Below are 23300 nucleotides of genomic sequence, written 5' to 3' on the forward strand. Positions count from 1 at the left end.
TTGTCGAGCCTGTATATATCGTCAGGACCGTTAGAGTCGTGGAATCCATTTGTATTGTCGAGACTGTTAGAGTCGTGGGGCTCATTCGGATCATGGGGCCCATTCGGGTCTTGGTCCTATTCAGGTCGTCGGACTCGTACTGGTCATTGAGTTCGTTTTGATCATCGGGCCCGTCCGAGTTGTCGGGTCCATCCGGGTCATCGTGTCCTTCTGGATCGTCAGGTCCGTTTGGGTCGTCAAGCCCGTCTAGGTCATTGGGTCCGTCTGGATCATTGGGCACGTCCAAGTTGTTGGGCCCGCTCGGCCAATCCGGGTCGTTGAACACGTCTAAGTTGTCGAAAAGTTTAATAATATATTTTAAAAAATAATATAATTTTTGTGTTTAAGTAGAAAACTTATGGGTTGGTCTTGACCCACATGGCTTTTGTGGGTTTTTGACCATGTGGACTTTTTTATGGGTTTTTTTTTTCAATGTGAGCTTTTTAAGCCCTAGCCCACATGGGCCATGGCTAAGCCCTGTGGGCCAGGCCAAATTGACACCTCTATGTTTATGAATGGAGATAAATATGAGTTGATGATGGGAGAAGGAGAGAAGAAAATTTGTTGAGGGTCTGGTATGTTTTGTGTGTGTTTTTTTTGTTGAAAAAAAGTTAGTTGACACCATTTGACAACTTTTATAAAGAGATACAATAGTATATAAAAAATAACTTTTGTATCTAAAATATATGAAAACAAACACCTTTGGAAAATACCCTTATACCCATATCTAATTTTTCAACACCTGTCCAATTTTGTGGTTTTTTTGTCATTTTTCTCTTTTCATCCCTTTTAACTCTTCCCGCTCAATTAAATATTCATCTTTTGGGATTCTGGCTTACGTCTTCTCCTCCATTTTTTTAAATCTTCCGTCTTCTCCTCCCTCCTAAACCCACTTCTTGCTCTTCCATTTTTTGGTTCCGAGAGATTCAACTTTTGTTTTTCCCAGATTCAACCGTCGTCTTCTCCTTCCTCTTAAACCCCCTTGCTCCTCCATTTTTTGGTTCCGAGATTCAACTTTTATTTTTCCCAGATCCACATCGTCTTCTCCTTCCTCCTAAACCCCCTTCTTGCTCCTCCATTTTTTGGTTCCAAGATTCAACTTTTGTTTTTTCCCAAATTCAACCGTCGTCTTCTGCTTCCTCTTAAACCCCCTTCTTACTCCTCCATTTTTTTGTTCCGAGATTCAACTTTTGTTTTTCCCAGATTCACGTTGTCTTCTCCTTCCTCCTAAACCCCCTTCTTGCTCCTCCATTTTTTGGTTTCGAGATTTAACTTTTGTTTTTCCCAGATTCAACCGTTGAAATTTTTGGGTTAATTTACTGGAAACTTTTGGTTTTGAATTTTTTTAGGTTTGGGACTTTTTTTTTTTTTTTCAGATTCAGCAGTTGAAATTTTTGTGTTAATTTTTTGGGAATTTTGGTTTTGAATTTTTCAGGTTTGGAGAAACAAGGTTTGGAGGTAAGGATTTAAGGTGGTTTGTAAAAAGGAATTAAAAAAGATTCAATTTTTAGTCTTTTTGTTTGCTTTTTATGCTTAAAATACTTCTCATTTTCTCCTTTTTCTAAACTTTTGTAGTTGCCGTTGACTGAGGAGATTGTTGAAGTATTTTTCAGGTTTGGGACTGTTGTTTTTTCTCAGATTCAATCGTTGAAATTTTGGTGTTTATTTTTTGGGAACTTTTGGTTTTGAATTTTTCAGGTTTGGAGAAACAAGGCTTGGAGGTACGGATTTAAGGTGATTTGTAGAAGGGAATTAAAAAAGATTCGATTTTTAGTCATTTTTTTATGTTTCAAATGCTTCTCATTTTTTCCTTTTTCTAATCTTTTGTAGCCACCATTGACATATGGGATTGTTGAAGTATTTTTCAGGTTTGGGACTGTTGTTTTTTCTCAGATTCAATCGTTGAAATTTTGGTGTTTATTTTTTGGGAACTTTTGGTTTTGAATTTTTCAGATTTGGAGAAACAAGGCTTGGAGGTAAGGATTTAAGGTGGTTTGTAAAAAGGAATTGAAAAAGATTTGAACTTATTTCATGGTTTTGTAGGTTTTCTTTAAAGAAGTTCTCCATATCAAAAAGAGTTATGATATTGTCTATTCAAAGCTCTATATGAATTAGAGGATTTTTTTTCTAATGTTTATGAGAATTCTGGACTAGAGTTAATGATGTTTTAGTAAAGAGGTTGTGGGAATTGTGAATTGCTTTCTGCAGATGCTGTGTTGGTGATTTAGTATTCCATCTATGCCTTTCATCTATGCCTAATTTGTGAGTTCAGTGCAAAAGGAATTAGCAACCCAAGAAGGATTCTAATATTGTCTTTTAATATTGCAGGAAGTTGCATTATTGACTGATGAAAGATTTTCAGGAGGTTCACATGGATTTGTGGTTGGCCATATATGTCCTGAAGCACAAGTTAATTGAATATTTTTTATAATCAGATGCATTGTGTGTGAAATGTTTTATCTTAAGTTGTTAGCCCAAATGCTTGACATAATTAGTCCCTACACTTAATTATTAGTAAAGGAATGTTTACCACCGGTAATAATTTGTGTGTATGCTAAAATCTTTGTTAACTTTGTTCAGCTCATAAAGAACCACCCTGGTTTGGTTAGTCTTTCATAACCGTGATTGGCAAAAGTGTGTGTTCTTGAGATTCTTAGCAGTAGTGTTAAGATTGTAAACAAAATATCAAATTATTAAGGGAATTTGTGAGGAAACTGACGACACTGGAGTGAGAAAGAAATATTTCTAAGCAATGCCAACGATAGTATATTCTGCAGTGCTCTATTTTCAAGGGACCAGAGAAGTGGCTTTGGCAATCTTTTGAAGTGATTATTCACACTTTTGCAATTCATTCAGGGGATGCAATTGTAGTGTGTTTGTGTACTTAGAAAAAAATTATACTTCTAAAACCATTTAGGTCTGCCTTTTGGTATCAAACTTTGTTCTTTGCAAACTCAGTTTAATTCCAATATTCAAGCTATTTAATTATATTGGGTGTAATAGTAGTATGTTGGATTTCAAATGTTGAAGAATAAATTGTAATGCTTTACTGTAATTATGTGCAATTATAATTTTGATGTTTTAATCAGGACTACAAAGGTAGAATGCTTTAGAAACCTACGTAAGACTACGAACATAATTTTTTTTTTCAATTATTTTCTCTTAATAAAGAAATTCTTGAAATTGTTCTTTTAGTAACGATAATAATTTTACTAGCTTTATTGATTTTATAGGAAGGTGGTCCTATTGGCTTGATTAAAAATGGAGACACAATCAACGTTGACGTCCAAAACAGGAGAATTGATGTTTTGGTATCAGATGAAGAGATGGAGGCACGCAGAAAAAAGTGGACTGCTCCTCCATATAAAGCTAACCAAGGAGCACTATAGAAGGTATATGGCTTGAAATTCTTGGAAGGAAAAAAACTAGACGTAACTTTATGTGTGGCTCGATACATTTCAATCCATATCTCGATACGTTACTCTCTGGTCCTCCAATTTTCAACTGTTACACTATATTTTTCTTGGTTGTGGGTACATTTATCCTAAGTCAGATTTTCTAAGCTTGTGTCGCTGCGGTCAAACACTTAATTAGATGATCAAAAGTGTATTTCTAAGAACCTTCAAAGGACTAAAGAATAACAACTGAGAAATATTGGGATAGGAAATTGCATTTCTTTTCCTTTTTTAATTAGATGATCAAAAGTGTATTTGTTGTTTTGCTCTAGATAAATTAATATATGCACATCGGCACATTTTATACAATTATCTACACTTTTGTCAGTATTTTTTTCTTCCCAATGTTTCTAATCCTATATTGTTTGTTCTGTTCCAGTATATTAAAAATGTGAAATTTGCTTCTAGCATATGCGTGACGGATGAGTAGAAAGACATATTTCCATAGCAAAAGCTGATTGTGTATGCCTTGATAGCGTTTTAATGAGGTATTACAATTTTGGATTACACGGTGCATGTAAATGTAGCCCGATGTGTCTTTTGGATTTTTGTTTTTATTTGGCTATTATTATAAACTTGAATGGCACCACCGATCTCATATATTTGTTTTCTTTTCTTCAGTTATTAAATTTTATCAATTAGAAGTGAAATTTTGTATCTTAAGCTTCCAGAACAGATTGGCTAAAGTTGAATTAGCAGTTGATTAATTAGATTTTCTAGAGCTACCCTCTTCTTTGTTGTTTATAGCCTTCCGACATAGGAACTATTATTTTTAAATGATAGAAAATAGGAGTTTCATTGCATTGGCAACTACAAATAAGGTTTCAAAGTGCCATAACAGTATGATGTGAAGCTTGATTAAATCAATGAAAATGTTGAGAGTTTATGCTATTGTATCTGCAACCAGGCTGAGTTGGACAAGCAGGCAGTGACGCTGCGACGAGTGAGTATAACGCGGTTGGCAAAGCATGAACCTTTCCTGACTATTTTTCATCTCATAATTGTAATCACGTTAGTCTGAACTTATTAATTGCATGTTTGATTCAGTTTATTTTGTAGATCCACTCTCAAAGAAGGTCTGGCCTGAGGAAGCTGGTATAAATTATACTTTTTTTGGCTTACAAATCTCCTAAATTATTCTTTTTTTTCTTACAAATCCCATGTGGATTGAAATATTGAATTGCATATGCTCATGAATCTTTTCTTTATTGTCTTGGACTTATTATGTTCCTTGGATTCTGTGAGGCTATCTTGTGGTTGAAACCATGACAGTTGAGATTGTGGGATTTAAGATGATTCAAGGACCAGTAGAGAATGCTGCTGAAGGAGCAAAACCTGAAGAAGGGGAATGGAAAACTGGAAAAAGTTATAGGAGTTGTGGAGGCCATCAAATTTGGGTGACATGGATGAATGGGCAAAAACTAATTGTCAATTTTTGAGATGCCAAGCAGCAAACAACACAACCAGTAGCAAAATTGTTTTCAAAATTATATCCAGACTTTATGTAGAAAAAAAATATATTTATTTTTTATTAGAGGTCTCTCCCATGAACTTTTATATGGATTTTGGTGCTCCTCTTGATAGTAGTGTTGTTTGACCTTAACTGTGTAATTTAAACATTTATTTAGCCCATTGATGGTACATTTGGTGCCAACAAGCATCTAGGAAAGTGTTGTGGAACAAAGTTCACTGGAAAAATTATAGGACTTGCATTCCTTCCATGTGAGTTATTTTTTCAGAATGAAATGATATGATATGATGATTCTTTCTCAATAGAGCATGTACCATAATTATATATTCATTGCAGTCATAATGAGATGAATTGATTTCTCAAATCAAGTCCCTAAGAGGTGATAGTATACAATTTTAGAGTATTGTGGATGAAAAAATAAAAGAGATTGAACCTTTGCAACAAGCATTTGGTTCATACTAATTTTAAATATTTTGTAACGACGTCAATAATAATATATTGTCTTTTAGCAAATCAATACATGGCTTTTAAGTTTTTTCATATATGTGGATAAAGCTATTGTAACTTACTCATGTTTATGTGTTGTTGTCCTCGACATTCTGAAATAAATTATTGAAATTTTACTATGATTTTAAAACACATGATAGTATTGCACCAGTGGCCTCAGTTTTGATTCTCTTACAAACATATTCAACATTTTTCTTGCATTACTGGTCTACTGGATATGTTGTGCACTTTGAACTTCATTTTCGTAGTAATTTTATTGATTTTATTTTATACGGGACCAAAATTCATAATATACCTACATCTTATTTTAAGAACGATCTTTATATAAACATTTTAATTTAATATAATATATAACTAATTTTAGTTTCTCTGTTAGTACTATTATTTTTGATTTTATATATCAATATATTTTAATATCTTTGTATGTGTTTGTATCTAAATGTGTTTCTATTTATAAATTTTAACAATAATTTGATGTTATTTTTATTTTCTACGAGACCATATTTCGATTATGTGCATATTTTCTATATAATCATATTATTATTTGAATTAATATGAGCAGTAATAGTAGTAACATTATTATTATTGAGATTATTATTATTATTATTATTAGTAGTAGTAATGTTAGTACTATTATTTTTGATTTTATATATCAATATATTTTAATATCTTTGTATGTGTTTGTCGATATCTACATATGTTTCTATTTATAAATTTTTAACATTAATTTCATGCTATTTTTATTTTCTACGGGACCATATTTCGATTATGTGCATATTTTTCTATATGATCATATTATTATTTGAAGTAGTAACATTATTATTATTGAGATTATTATTAGTAGTAGTAATGTTAGTACTATTATCTTTGATTTTATATATCTATATATTTAATATTTTTGTATGTGTTTGTCGATATCTACATGTGTTTCTATTTATAAATTTTAACATTTTTATTTTTATTTTCTACATGACCATATCCGTGCGTACACATTTTATTTTAATATAACATACAAGCATCTACATATTTACACAATTTAACATCAATCTCATGTTTTGTATTTATTTTGTACGAGACCATATTATACATTATGCCTGCATTTTACCTTAACAACAACATGTGTATATGCATTTCATTCTAATATAATATACATGTATTTATTCCTACATGTGCTTTTATTTAAAAATTTTAATATCAATTTTATGTTGTATTTATTTTGTACGGGATATTATTACACAATATACTTACATTTTATTTTAACAACGACCATGTATATACATTTTATTTTAATATAGTATATAACTCAAAAATATAATTTAAATTTTAATCATGTAACTTTATTATACTAATTAATTATCAATTTTATGATTTAAAATAAATAAAATCATATTTTATTATTAATAATATAATCTATGATTATTATTAATATAAAAATAATTATATTAATATAATACTAAAATATAATTATATAAATAAATAATTCATTCAAATATAATAATTATTATATTAATTCTTTTTATCCAAAATAAGAAAAACAAAAAAAACGACTCGTGCGTAGAATGAGTCTCATACTAGTTACTAAAAAAGGATAAAGTAAATAATAGTGAGAAATAATGTGAAATGATAGTAAAAAATATTCTGCTGTAAAAATACGAATGTTTTCTTTTTTGTTAGGGGGAAAATTAATTGTTCTGGCCTCAGTGTTGTTGAGCGGGTGAATCAGAGAATTGGTTGGAAGTGAAAGAAAATAAGTGCCACGTGGCACTAGTCGGGTGGATAGCACTTGGGAGGGTGCAAAGAGAAAAACAACGGAGTGTTGGTGATAAAAGGTGGACTGTTAACTCATTATGCTAAACACATTTTTATTTATTTATAACATTTTTATAAAACTTGGACCAAATCCATCCTTTTTTAGTTTCTTTTTTTTTTGCTTTTTCCTTTTTTATCATTTATTTGTAAAAGGATTTTTCCTTTTTTATATGTCTTAATTAACTTTCTAATCTTTTTATATTTTCAAATCTAAAAATGAAAATAATTAGTTTTTAAAAGTGGTCTAAGAGACCAAAAATTTTATGGACTAACAAGTACAACATCTGCTTAAACAAAATTTTATACTAATGTTATTATAAAAAGTGGTCTAAGAGACCAAAAAGTCCATTATTTCAGAACCAAAACAGTAAACTATTTCTTCGAAATGGAGAGAATAATAATCAACAAAATATGGTCACCGTGTTTGAATAATTGTTACATTAAATCTAATTGTATGGACTTTGTTATAAATAGAATAAAACTTGAGAATTCAATGTAAGAGGTGAAAAATATTGATTACTTAACTTTACAGAGTGATTGAAATAAATTTATTTTATGCATAGCGGAAGTGTTATTATAGGTAATTAAATTTCAAAAGAATGTGATGCTGAGTAATGAAAGCCTTTGAATGATGTGTCAAGTCGATGTTATGTGGGGGCTAGAAACGGAAATTAACCATACCATTTTCGTAAAACAAATAAAAGATAACTTATAGTATCATGTCAGAATAAACACGAATATATTCTTTATCTAAAAAAGTGAAAGAGATTAGATATGAATATGCATGTATTTAGTTTAATTTAATTAAAATTTATAGATAATACAAATTTTATTAAAATATTATTTAGAACTTCTCTGTAATCGTTATTTTAATATTTAAGATAGTTTCTAATATTTTACAAAAATAAGCTCCTTCTTTCACAAACAAATTTTATACAATAACGTTACAATTTCGAAAATCAATAAAGATAAACTAATTTCTACAATAAAGTTAGTTCAATTAAATATATTATTATGAAATAGCAACATATTTATTGTTTTTATTTTTAATTATGAAGAGAGCATCTTCAATTGCTGGTGCTACAAATGTTTCGTTCTCCTCATCCTGAACTTGTGGTTTGAATAAATAAGTAATTAATGGTGATAAGGTGAATAAGCATTAACCAAAAGCCAAACACCGTCACCTTTCACCTTTGGACCAAAAGAACCTCATGCGTACTTAGGAATCTATCTATTTTAAATTATGTTGAGCTAAATTAGGAGATTGTTAACTCTGAATATATATATATATATATATATATATATATATATATATATATATATATATATATATATATATATATATATATATATATATTGAGAGTTAACGATTAATCAATCAACATATTAAGATCCTTTTATAAAATTTATCTCGCAACAAATATTTTTCATATATATAAATTTGGGAGTAAATATATGTTATACATTTAAGGAGAAAAAATATATATTGATCATGTTATCATTTTTAAACGGCGTCCATTAATTAAAATGGTTTTTATTTTAACTTTAATCTATTTTTATCTTGGTTATCCCAATAATATAGAATAAAATAAAAATAATAAATAAATCTCTTCCATTATTTTCTTTCTCATAATATACACAATACTATTATTATTTGAGAATGCTTTTCAATGATATAACTTTGTTATAGTAACTAAAAAATCTATCTATCTATATATATAATTTTTTTTTAACTTTTATTCAATAAGTACGTACGTTTGGTTCTCACCACCACCCATTATTGCAACATATTTAAAATCAGGAGCACCTCAACTATTTCCTTTGGCATGCATAATAAACCCTTCGAGATTAAGGAGGGAAGTTTTTTAAGAGATTCTGTGAGAATATTAAGGAATTTCATGTGCTTAATTGCAGAACAATATTATTTTCATTTTAAAGAATCTACCCTTACAATAAGTATATACATATATGTTTTTTTGTTTAGTTTCGTTAGACCAATTTCATAGCAAAAAATAAAAAATAAATTAAATTTTTTACAAGCTAAACTTAATATATATATATATATATATATATATATATATATATATATATATATATATATATATATATATATATATATATATATATATTGAGATGTTTGTACTTATGAGATTTTGAGGATTGTCTTTAAGTAGGAATAATTATATTTTGACTTATTTTTTTACCTAGCACTTTAATCACCCTTATATCATTACATCATATCACTAAAAAATATCAAAATAAATAATTATAGGGTGATTAAAGTGGTGAATTAAAAGTGAGTTAAAAAAAATAGGTCAAAATATCATTATCCAATATATAGCTATAAAAAACCTAAGTTGTTGTCTTTTGGTGAAAGAACTACAAGTTTCAAGAAAAAAAAATCTACATGCAAAATACTAACTTTCAAAGAGTAAGATTTTGTATAAGAATAAGTGTAGAGTGTATGAATTAACTCTTAATTATTTAATGAGTGTTGTATTTTTAAGCATTCTAAGTCATGACTAAATAAATATACTAAACAAATCAAATATTATATCTTAAAAATATTGAATAATTAATTATTATATTATAAAATATTATTTATAAATATATTAATATCTTTGGAAAATGAAATTAAGTTTAATCTTTGTTCAACTTTTTACGAATTTCTTTAGATTTTTTCATCTGAACTTATCCGATTTCAGTAAACAACCAAACATTACCATTAAATGTCTTTTTCTAGAATTCGATATGTAAGGTTTAAAATATTTGCGTCTCGTGTCTGACTTACTTACCTTTCTGATCACTTAAAAGAGTTAATTACGTTAAATTTTAAATGTGGAAATTGACATATGACTCTTCCTTATTTAATGAAATCGACTAAAAATTTGGACTAAATAAGTCTATGTATTCATTATATATCTATAACAATATATAAAGGAACTTTTTTTGTGTTCACTTCTCAAAATATCGATTTTACTCTTGAAATATAACAATTTATTAAATTTTTAAAAATTGATCGTTACTTTTATAAACTTTTTATAAAATCAAATGTCTCTGCTTCTTCTCTTCTTCTTTATTTATCAATGGTTATTCTTTTATCTGTTATGATATATTTCACTTTATTTTTAATAAATATAATTTTAGTATATATATATATATATATATATATATTAACTTAATAACATTATAATATTATCACCTACTAATAATATCACGTATATTTAAAAAATGTATACACACAGGCGCGAAAGCGCTTGTGTTACGCTAGTGTATATATATATATATATATATATATATATATATATATATATATATATATATATATATATATATATATATATATATTATGTTCATTAAAATATAGTACTTTCAAAATTAAAAATGTTTTTATCAGATGAATTCGCATGAATTTCACCTATTTACATTATTACAGTGAACATTTTATTTAAATGGGGTATAAAGTATATCTCAATTTATATAATTTTAGATTAATATTTTATTAAAAGATTAGATGCATGATACAAATAAATTATTATAATTATGATGATACTTTTAATCGAAAACTCTTCTCGATATAAAAAGACGTCATAAAATATTATTGTTTTATGTTATGTTTGTTTTTGCATTAGTATTATTTATACAAACATAAAAAAGAGCGAATGATTTATTTGTTTTTTCACTTTTCCTTTTCCCTTATTTTAAACAACATCACTTTATTCTTTCTACTCTAGTTTCCCTCATATTCTACCCATAAATTCACAACTTAATTAACTTTTATTCATATATACAGTTAAATGGAATTTAGCCAAAATTGAAAAATCCCTTCTCCAACTTTTCGTCGTTTCTGTGGTTGATTTTTCAATATGTGATATTAAACCATTAAGATTATTTAATTAAAAGTAGTATAAGGTAATGTTTAAAAAGATAGATTAATGAAATGTCTCTAATGAACATTATCATCTTAATTTTTAATGGAATGAATCTCTAACCGTTTTCTAATTCGGGACATATTGTGTATTTTTGTTTACAATTTATTTAATATTGATCTGCAATGGTTGTTTCCCTCCTCCGGAAACTAAAATAATTATTGATAGATGAATCTTATGCATAGATAAAGTTAACAGTTAAAACCATACATAATCTTCACGATTACTAATTATTATATTTTGCGATACTCCACATGTGAATGTGGACATTTGATAACGTGATTAATTTAATTAATGTCTAATCAAGAATACATTTAGATATTATAATTATAACAATTAGTCGCAAAACTAATAGATATAATATATTAACAATTTTTAACTTAGCATATATTTTAAACTGTACCTCTACACATTAGTTGAATTCCAAATGAGAAATGAAAAAAAAGAAGAACCGTGTGAATCGATACAAGATTATTTTAATTCAATCAATATAATCGAATTAAAAATCTGAATATCAATTAAGAAAAATACATAACGAAATTTGCAATGGCCAAATACGTTGTTAAATTTTACTTTACGCATATGAATCAAAATCTTTGCATTCTCTAGCTTGCAACAGCTATGTTTGAATCGGTTCCAATCCAGAACAACATAGAGGCTTGGAACTTTATGAAAGTCAACTCTAAATTGCTAAGATTCTAAAATTCTTTCTGTTTTTTCTTTTTTTTTTTTTTTCTCTTCTTGCTGATGGATTGCAGAATAAATCACTGAAAATGGGTTGAAAATAATGTATATGATCATCATCTACTTCCTTGAAAGAGTATGCAAATAGATAATTGCTTTTTGGCAACATGAGTTGGTCAACGTGTTCAAGGTCATGGTGCCCCCAAATGAGTATTTTTCTATATCTATGAGTTGTTCCTCCCAGCCACTAAAGTCTTGCAATTTTAAGCACCCTTCACGTAAAGATCCCCTGTGAGGGGCACCTTTCCTATTGTGGGGATAAAAAAAACCTCAAAAAGGTACAAATCTGTGGTGAAACAAATGCACTGAATGGTTTGGTTGGGTCACTTTTAGTAGAGAAAAAAAAAATGGCATATTATAGCTATTGGAAGGAGGGAATCGCCACTAGATTAGCAATTTTGCACCTTGTGAGTGTTTGATAAAATGCCACACCTTGACATGACTTCCATAATAGTTTCACGTGCTACTACTAAGGAATTGGTCCTCCATTATGCAGAACATTGATGGGTGATAGTGGACCTAGTGAATCTTGATCATGATAAGTGTTCTAGATGCTTAACCATTATCTGTTTTTCACTTGGGTCTCTACACAAGTCAGATATACGACACTGACTCCTACAGAGCCACACTACACAGTGCTTCTTAGTCCTATTTATAGAAGCTAAAGCTTACCATTGTTTTCCCCAACTACATAAAACCTTTGCTTTCGCTGAGTGGCCATACTTTAACATAGCTTCTGCAAAAGTAGACACGGCGTGATATTGGTTTGGCTCATCTTAGTTCAACCATTATATCATCTTCTTGAGACGAGCCGAATCAATATCACTCTTGTTTGCTTCATTGCATATGTGTATTAACAGCTTTTCTTCTGAAGCCAAGCACTTTTGTACCTCTTTTCCATGAATCCCTTACATGATATGCAGGAAGAAAGTTAGCATTATCTGCTAAGCTAACACTGAAGTTAAGAAGCCTTGAAAATGATTCTGCAGAAGTGGACTGGTGTGGTATTGCTTCTGCTCATCTTTGTATATGAATTTAATCACATGGCATCGGCTTAATCAAGACGAGCCGAATCAATATCACTCTAGTGCACTTCACTGCATATATGTAGCTGTTTTTCTTGAGTGATTTCAAAAATAATGGAGACAAAGTGGAACTTCATTACTCTTATTCATGAAACACACAACATAGATATTCTGTTTAGTGTGACAATCTTGTTCAAGTTTGGTTTACGGACAACATAGTATTCTCAGGACTACATCACTACTCCAAACTATAAACTGAAACAACTCTAGGTTAATTGATCTACGTACAGTGGTATATATGTGGTTTCTCTTTCATTAATATTGTTGTAATTAAGGGCCAGTTAATTCGTTTGGTTAGCCTTACCCCATCTAGAAAGCGTCACCAGAAGTGTTGTGTTGCAGAAAGATGGAGAAAGCAGTGATGCACTTTGTTTTGCCCCAAAAGTTTTTCACCAAATTATCCTTTTGTTCTATGCTTTTAATCCCTTGTAATGTTTCTTTGCATTCTAGGAAGGAGGGTGTTCAAGTTTCTTAAACTTTTACTTGTTTAATACTAATTGCAGGAATATGCTACAAGAGACAGGCATGAACTGAAGGGATAATGGCTTCTGGTCCAGTACATATTGATTCATGAGGACAAAGTCAGAATCTTCATCTGAGTATATACCACTTGTTCTTTCATAATCCTGAGAATAGTGAGGTTGAATTTTCATATTCCCCAAACTTTTAGATGCAATATGATCTATAATAGTCAGTGTATTGACACTTCCAAAGCAACTCAGTGCTAATTATTGTACTTTGAAATATCAATTCAATGTAATTAACCATGTGGTTACTCTATTATTGAACTATTCACCAAGTATCCTTTACTTCTTCTTAATTTAGAGTTTTAGTGTTTTCAAAATGTAAATAAATCTCAAGACAATTAGATTAGTTTCAGTTAACAATCAATTTTAGATTATTTGTGTTTCATCATTTTGTGAAAAAAAGAATGGAAGATTCAATATGTAAAGTAAAGGAAAGATAAGATTCGAAACCCCTCAGGAGGAGGATTTTAAGTTCAAGCTTGGACAAAACATAAGCATGTTGTTTTCTTGCTCAAGGAAGTGGAAGTTAGTTTTTGTTTCAACGAGGAAGGTCAAAGAACATACAATAGAATTACTCAAAGAAATGAGAATTCTTGCTCATGCTAAGAACACCATAAAAAAGCATTAGGAGAACTCAAATAAGATAGTTGACCCTTAACTTAATCAACACATTTTAGGAATAATTTTCGAGAGTTTACCCTTCACTTAATCAACAACACCTTAAGAACTTTCAACAAAACACTTATTCTTGCTCAAACAATATAATTAATGTGGAAATTTTATCTAAAGGTTTTTATAGTTTATAGTTGGACGAGAAAAGTTGATTATTAGTTCGAAAGTTCGTTGGAAAAAAGTGTGGAGAGTGAAACTCTCACCTTTATCAATGGCAAAGTTCTTCATTTCTTCGTTTCTTCTTGGAACTTGGATCTTCAGATGGTTAGACATAATTGATCCTTCAAGTGTTGGGATTTGATTGTAATAAAAACATCCATTATTTCACACTAATGTTTACAAAGTAAAAATGTCAAATAGTTTTTTATATTTCTTAATTTTTTATTGTTGTTTACTGTTTTGTTATATTAATTACTTGCTCACTCAAGTCACTATTGTTAAGTCATAGTTAGTAACTATTGCATTCACTATTAAACATTGCATAATCTTAAGATGATCTTAGTTGAATATTAATACATGGTTTATATAGGTGAGAATCTTGTAACAAGGGATTACGAATAATTTCTCAGATCTTGGAGGTAAATAGCTTTTCTGCAACATGGTTGCAAGTGCATCCCTTATGCACATCCTTCATCAATCGTATCTTCAAAAACTTGCATTTTCTTTTGCAAATATTACACTTTAAAAACTTGCATATTTTGAACGAGTTCATATATATCAGTTTTAACTTCATGGTTTGAGACGATTGTAAATGTGACTTCATCTATCACATTATCCACAATTTGTTACAATACAAAGAATGCAACGAAATCATAACTGTAATTTATATACAATGTTAAGATATTTCTTTAGATCACTGAGTATAACAGTTGAAAGTCTTATATCGATTATAAATAAAACAATTTTATAATATATAAGTGGGTGCAAACCTTATTTTACAAATTGACTTTTTAAAATTGAGTTAGATTTAAAATATAATTCTAATCATGATTTCAGAACAATTGTTTAAAAAAAATGTATATCCTAACGAAATTTTTTGGACATTCTATTTAATCTATTTCTTTGTATATTATTCTAACAATAAAATGACAAAAATCATCTGTTGCAAAAAGCTCCAAATAAAAAAATTATAGCAGCTTAGAAAAATAGAATGATACCAATCTTTGCTTTAACCTTGTACTATTTTAGTCTCTATAGTTTGAAAGGGTCATATATGAGTAGTGTTATCTTTTTCACATAACATGTAGTCTTCTCCTTTCTCTACCAAATTCATTTAACTATACCATGATTGATTGAAGGCATCCTTCTTTAGAAGCTTTCAAATTAATTATTTTATTAAATTATGTTTTGTTGATATGGGTGATTTAATAATAGTGAGTTTGAAGGACAGAATATAGGCTCAAATAAATTTATGAAGAGGACTAGATTTGTTGACTATAAAATAAGGGACAAAAACATGTTAGTTATAGCTAGATTACGACTATTACGACTATTGAGACTAACTTATACACTAAAACCTCACTGGATTCTTTAGGAAGAGAGTAGTCTCCTAGGTTAATTAAAAATTTTATTAGTCCACATGCATATATTCAAACCCCCCAATTTTTTATTACAACCTTTTTTAAGCCAAACTAATTATATCTTTGCACTATGTCCTTGTCATAGAAATTTCCTTAAGTCAGCTGAGTGAATCCTTTATAATTGTCACTGAAGACTAAGTCTGCTATCATAATTGTCATTAAAAAAACAAAAAGTTTTCTATGTTCATAAAGCCAATCTATATTCTTTTTGGCTGCATACATGCTTTCTTAGGAATAGCACAGGATAAATAAATTGAGAGAGGTCCTAGTATCATGCTATGTTGTCTTGCACCTTATTTATATCTAATTATTCCACCAAATTGATGATTCTTCAATCTTCATTCACCGGTTTAATTTACATCTCTCCTTTTGGCAATGGTTTTTTCTTCATGGCAAGAAGTTGGAATCTACATGGGTCTTGACCAATAAATTTGGGAGACAAAATAACTTAAAATTTATATATTTAATTATTGTAACTAATACAAAGATAATGAATACATAATTTAGTATAAGTATAACTATAAAATAAATCATACATATATAAAAGATTGTCATTTGTTTTTTCATACTTTTGAATTCAACGATAATTGAATCAGAATCAAAATTTTCAATTATTTATTTTTCAATGTAAATAACCATATTGTTGGCAAGAAATTCATCTACCATTTTTATTCACAATCTTGTTTTGATAAACTTCATTACATAAAATAATCTTTTTATTATGGTTGTAGAAACAACAAAAATACTCACCTATAATTCTTTGAAATTTAAGAGAAAGTTTCAATAATTGAACAATCGGGTCATTAGTATCATGGTTCAGAATATATGTGAAGAAGTTAAATTTGTTCCATTTTCATTTTTATAAATAGTTTTCGTTTTATCACTTTTAAAAGATGAAAGAGTTCTTTTATTCTTCATCAATATATCTTTTTTTTTTAAGTTTAAGAATAAAAAATTATTTATCATAATCTAATAGAAAATTGAGACGTAAATACTAAACTAAAATTTCATGATAATCAAGTTACAATTAAAAAATGGTTATGAAAAACACATAATACAATATTTTTTTCTCTACATTCATAAAAAATGAATATACAAAGACTCATGATGTAACGTCCCATTTAATTAATAAACGTAATTAAAGGAAACGTTTCACATAGATAGTAAAATAACGCAGTCTTGGGGTCTTAACGTCACCCCTCCAAAACTAGGCACACCACGATGCCAACAGGATATAGTTGAAAGATCAACAAATGAAGTAGTTTACTAAGCATAAATAATACATGGGCCCAAGCCCTAAAGAACAACTCGTCAAGAAATAAAATCCCATCAACGCGGACTATGCAGCAGACCTATCACCACCTTGTTGTCCACAGGTGTTCCTTGCATCTGCTCACACCAACGAGTTGATGATCATCGCAAGAGAAAGTACCACACGACAGAACATACAACAACAAAAGTAGGGTAAGCTAAAGCACAAAAGATTTCATCCATCCGATCAGATATAATCTCACAATATCATAACCAAGCATGTTATGACTTGTCAAGCAATACACTACGACTCGACTCGACTCATCCGGATATATATAACTTGGTCGGATTCAGCGGACGCTTGCACTTGTGGTGGATACCTCTGCTCACCCCCGAGCTGCTCACCCCCGAGCTATATGTTACAAGTGTTTTAGTAAATCTATTTTCCTCACCACAAGGTTAGCCCTTAATGAATTTCAGGCCTCCTGCTACTCTCACCATAGGGGTCAGTCCGCTCTAAGTGAGACTAGCTGACTCCTTAGAGTGTCAGGATACAATCCTTACCTAGTTATACAGATGAGGCACCACCATGGACACCCACTAACAGGGGTCATGGAATTACGTCCCGACCATTGAAGCGCGACCCTGAAAGTCTCACCTAGAGACCCCAAGGAATTATGCACTGACACAAATTAACCATATTCACACAGCCAAAGAATATACCCTAAGCATAGATATACATTAATCGTACCAACCTTTGAAGCCAACGCCTTTCATGTTCCAGGCTCAACCCATTCCAACACATCATAATCTATCCATGTACATAGGATCCAACTCATCTCGTTATCATGCCACTTTAATGATACTCGTCTCATTTAATACACATGCCCATTTGCATACCAAACCCATCATCTACAATTCATGAATCATGCCAAGCCTACATAATACTCCCTTATATGCATATTTCTCATCAGAACATTCATACCCAAACCAATATCAATCATCCAAGAGCAAACAAGCATACAAACAACACCCTGTCTTGCCCAGCCCCTCGCTCAGGCTGAAGGGTCTCGCTCAGGCGAGACGTACTCGCTCAGGCGAGCCCCCTTCGCCTAGGCGAGGGCTCGAAAAGCATCAGGAAAACCACGTGGGATCTCGCTTAGGCGAGACCCCTCTCACCTGGGCGAGATACTCGCTCGCTCAAAAATAATGAGCCGGTCGCCTGGGCGACCTCTCGCGAATTAGGGTTGGGCGAGTCCCCACTCATCTCGCCTAGGCGAGACTGGCTCGCCTAGCCGAGATTAGCAGGTCTCACCACTATTTTCCTGCAACATTCCCTCGTACCAGTTCAACAATATATCCATACAACAGATTTATGCATCCAAGACCAATATAACATCACACCAACCATACAAACCCGGAATGACAGCCTCACTACGAAGAAAACGTGACATATGAGTAAGGTTTTAGCTTCCCTACCTGGAAAGGGCTTGTACGAGACCTCGACACTGGACCATGGAGCACAACAGCTCGAGAGACAGACCTGGAAACTAGTGGAACAGCGGAATAGTAGGAAGAAGGAGGTTATTAACTAACCCTAAACGGTGGAATACGAAAAGGACCTCAGGAAAGTAAGGGCAGTAGGTTTAGGATCACTTACATGGAGCAGAAAGTAGTACGTGTGCCTTGAGCGGACTGATTCAAGACATCAAAGCTAACCCTAGCAGAGCTCTAGTGCACCAGTGAGAGAAACGACTGCAAGTCTGTGAATGCAAGAAAGTGGAAGCATTAGGGTAACTGGAGTAGTTTTATCAATTGGGCCAGCTCTAGACCCAAACACAAGGGACAACCTTTCATTTTAGGGTAGAAAGTAATAAAGCCAATTTTTAATGGGCCTTACACATGAGATGATAAATAATGTTAATTATTAAACTAATATTCCACTATCAAGTGAGACAAAGAAGATATAGTTTTTTTTAAAACATAAAATATAACATATAAGAATTAAGAGTAGAAATAATAATTATTTTTCTCTTTAGGAATAAAATAAAAAACAGGTAAAAGTGAGATATGAGAATAATTTATGAGAAACTTCAAAGATAAAAATAAAAAATAAAAAAATATTTCATATTTTTTATTTTTTATTATATTTAATTTTGAATTTTATTATTAACTAACATTAAATATTATGATTTATAAAAAAATAAAAAAATATTTAATTTAATTCTTATTCTACACATAATTTAAAAAAAATAATTTCAAAAGTTTCAAAACTTTTAGCTATATATAATGAAAAATATTTAAAACTTTTGGGAGACCACGACCTCTCCTACCCCGATTATGCTCTGCCATTACATCTCTTTTTTTGGCAAGTTTCCCCTCTCTGACGACTTTAGAGGCTATATGACTAGGATGGCAACGGGGCGGGACGGGGCAAGAATGGGTTTTGCTATCCATACTCATTCTCGTAAAAAAATTTCATCCACATCCCCATATCCAAACCCAATCGGTATCAAACTTTTATCCCATCCACATCCCCACCGGGTAACGGGTATAATCTCGTACCCATACCCATACCCATTTTCTTACTACTTCAATATTAATTTTAATTAATTTTTATAAAATAATAAAAAATTATGATAAAGGAAACATAATATTATCAAATATTCAATATTAGAAGAATGGTTATTTCTTTGATATCAAATACTTTAAAATAAATTATAATTGTTTACAATTTAGATTATAATACCAAATAAAATTTCATGAAAACCAAAATAATTATTAAATTTTCAAATATTAATGAAACATAATTGATAAAATATAAAAAATATTTTTTAAAAAATTAAAAAAAAACAAATATTCAAATTAAAATAGATTTTAAATGTTTGTTTACTTCAATCTTTTAAATTCTAATAAATCTCTTTTTTATACACTAATAAAAGTTATAATACATCATTTGATCAAAATGATACAAAGAACAAATAATAATCATAATAAAAGTTTAAAATAAATTATAATTGTTTACATTTTAGATTATAATACTAAATAAAATTTTATGAGAACGAACACATTTATTAAATTTACAAGCATTAATGAAACTTAGTTGATAAAATTTAAAAATATTTTTTAAAAAATATAAAAGGAAAACAAGTATTCAAATTAAAATATATTTTAAATTTTTGTTTACTTCAATCTTTTAAATTCTAATGAATCTCTTTTTTATACACTAATAAAAGTTATAATACATTACTTGTTCAAAATGATACAAAGAACAAATAATAATCATAATAATAAAATTTTAACATAGATCTTGTATCTTTTGAACTTCAATTATGTTGGATGGTGATAAAAAAATATTCATGACAATTACATTAGATTTTTATATTGTAGTAAATAAAAGTTATTTATACAATTATAGTGAAAAAATTACAGTATAATTGATAATGAGATAGAAAATAAAAAATAATTAGATAAAATATATCGAAATAGTATTCTACATAATGAAAATAAAAAATAAATAAAAATATTAAAAATTTAACCAATGTTTACAAATAATTTGAGAGACTATTGAAAAAAATCGTACAAAGGAAAACAAATGTAAAATTAAGGATATGATAAGTTGAAAAATATCTTAGAGATCTAAGAAAACTTTTTAAATATCAACATATATACTCAATGGTTGAGAAATAACAAAAATTGTTTCAGTGAAACAAAAGAGTTCTTCAAATGAAACAAAAACTAATAATAATAAGTAAATGATTAAATACTTACATTGAGAATATTAAATACTTACATTGAGAATATTAAATATTTTCATGTGAAAGGAAAATATACAATAAATAAAAATACTAAAAATAATAGAAATATTCAAATATGAGACATAAATATTAAATATAATAGAAATATTAAATACTTACATTGAGAGTATTAAACATTCTCATGTGAAAGGAAAATATACAATAAATAAAAATATTTTAAAAAATATAAATATTCAAATATGAGACATAACAAAAATTTAATTGACATACATCTTTTTAACATAATTACATAAAAGTTATGATAAGATGAAAAATATAATTGAGATGCGAATGAGTTTCATGACAAAACAAATAATTAAAAGAAATAAATAAATAATATATATATATATATATATATATATATATATGTGTGTGTGTGTGTGTGTGTGGTTACTTAATTAATTGTGAATATTTTAATAATTTAAACGGGGATGGGTATTATGGCGGAGATATGTACACCCATACCCAGTTGAAAAAGTCAGAGATTTCCCATACCCATACCCATACCCATACCAGTCAATGCAGGGATTCCCCGCAAAAACAGAGACAGGTTCGAGCAATACCCACAGGAACGGGTTTATTTGCCATCTCTATTAATATGACTATTATTTTTTCACCATAAATAATTTTACTTAAATAGATGAAAATGCTATAATTATGAAAATATTATATTTGATTATTTGACGAAATTACATGCAAAATTTTATAAAAGTAAAAGCATAAAATTTAATTATTTATGTATAGATTTTAGATAAACTCATGGTAAGTATATGTACTAACCTTTTATACTAATCCAATTATAAATTTCATTAATTATATATATATATATATATATATATATATATATATATATATATTGGTTCTTTTTGAAACATCATAAATTAAATTTAATTGCGAGTGTGAAGTATTACACTAAATAGAAACTACGAAGATGAAATATACAATATAAAATCACGTTTTATCGAGGTTAAATCTCATGTTTGCTTTTGTAGAACTCACAAGTGGATGTTATAACTTATTCAGTGCAGCTCAAGGATAAAGTGAATAAACTCCTTTTAGACTTCAAGGATAAGAAGGTGTCAAAAAAAATTTTACTACTAATATTTTTTTATTAAATTAATTATAAAATTATGTTTAAAAAAAAATATCTCAAAATTATTTTTAGTACTAATTAATATACCTCTATTAAACTAATTATAAAATTATGTTTAAGATAAAAAAGACCTCAAAAAATATTTTATTACTAATATGGCTCTACTAAATTAATTATAAGTTTATGTTTGGAAATAAAATTTAATTCAATTATTATTAGTGTATGTTAATTTTGATTGGTAGTAAAAATGATAATTAATGAGTTAAAACATTAGTTTAGTAAATTATAATTTTGTTTATAAGAAAAAGAATGATTAACTATTTTTATTCTCTTATGATTCTATTTTCTTCTTTTATCTCTCTATGACTCCTCTTACCTCTCCTTACTTTATTTTCTTCTCATAATCCTTTTTCTAGTGTTTTGACATATTACATCTCTTAAATATCTTGAATCTCATGTTGTTCGTGTATACCAATTTTTTCATCCTTATTTCTAGTTAATATGTTTTTTTTATTTATTTTGGATTTGTATTAAATTAGAAATGTGTTTCTTTTGTTTAGTTTTATTTTTAGGTACTTTTAGATTTACATATTTCTGAGAGTTTTTTTTTTCTTTTTGCATATATCTTAAGGAGAAACTGAATTTTTTTACAAAACTATTAATTAGATTATGGTTTAGTCTTTTGGAGGATAATAGATTAATTTGAGCATAATTCAAAATTGAGTTTTCTATAGAAAGATAATTCAAGTTTCAGGAAAAAAAAAGACGTACTATGGAGTTTAGAGGAGCAATATTTTTTTAATTATTTTTATTAATGATTAATTTTAAAATAAACAACTTTGCAAGTTTGTGAAAAAGTTGAGACTTAAGAACGAAAAAGAGACTTGAGACTTCAAGATACTGCAAGTCTACTATCGAGTTTATTTTCATGACACCAGAACAAGGTTTTATTGTTTTAATTCATTCATTTTATATATTTATCTTTAGCAATGTTTTATATATTATCATTTTTTATTTCATATAAAAGTTTATAGATATCTCAACTACAAAATTTGAATCAGACTATTCAAAAATTCAAAAGAAAAAAAGAATTGAGACTTTAATTGCATAACAAAAAGGAGCTATGAACAAAAAAAAAAACAAATGTCTTGTGTATTACGATGTGTAGATATTTCATTTTTGAAAGAAAAATGCTTAAACCTTGAAAAATCTTTAAAACATGATAATTCGTTGGATATTGATGGATTTGATTTAATTTGGAAGATTATAGGTTTGGTAAATGATAAAACAAATTGACATTTTTAATTATATAAAAATAATAATTTTTTTCCCAAATGCATA

The 23300-nt window shown here is 28.8% G+C and overlaps 1 long non-coding RNA gene across 10 annotated transcripts; it reads left to right on the plus strand.

Moving 5' to 3' along the window:
• Positions 1-808: 808 nt before the first annotated feature.
• On the plus strand, positions 809-5213 carry LOC114163024 (uncharacterized). Of its 10 annotated transcripts, none has more exons than XR_014984501.1 (7): positions 809-1497; positions 1615-1652; positions 1738-1907; positions 2368-2448; positions 3273-3431; positions 3874-3982; positions 4402-5213. It is a non-coding gene; the product is annotated as an uncharacterized LOC114163024 (long non-coding RNA). The 10 variants fall into 10 exon arrangements; XR_014984502.1 differs by having other exon boundaries at positions 2368-2421; XR_003599355.2 differs by having other exon boundaries at positions 1738-1760; positions 1870-1907; positions 2368-3431.
• The last annotated feature ends 18087 nt before the right edge of the window (positions 5214-23300 follow it).

This window comes from Vigna unguiculata, chromosome 9, assembly GCF_037176805.1.
Source record: "Vigna unguiculata cultivar grain cowpea cultivar isolate G323 ecotype 2 chromosome 9, ASM3717680v1, whole genome shotgun sequence".
Taxonomy (NCBI): domain Eukaryota; kingdom Viridiplantae; phylum Streptophyta; class Magnoliopsida; order Fabales; family Fabaceae; genus Vigna; species Vigna unguiculata.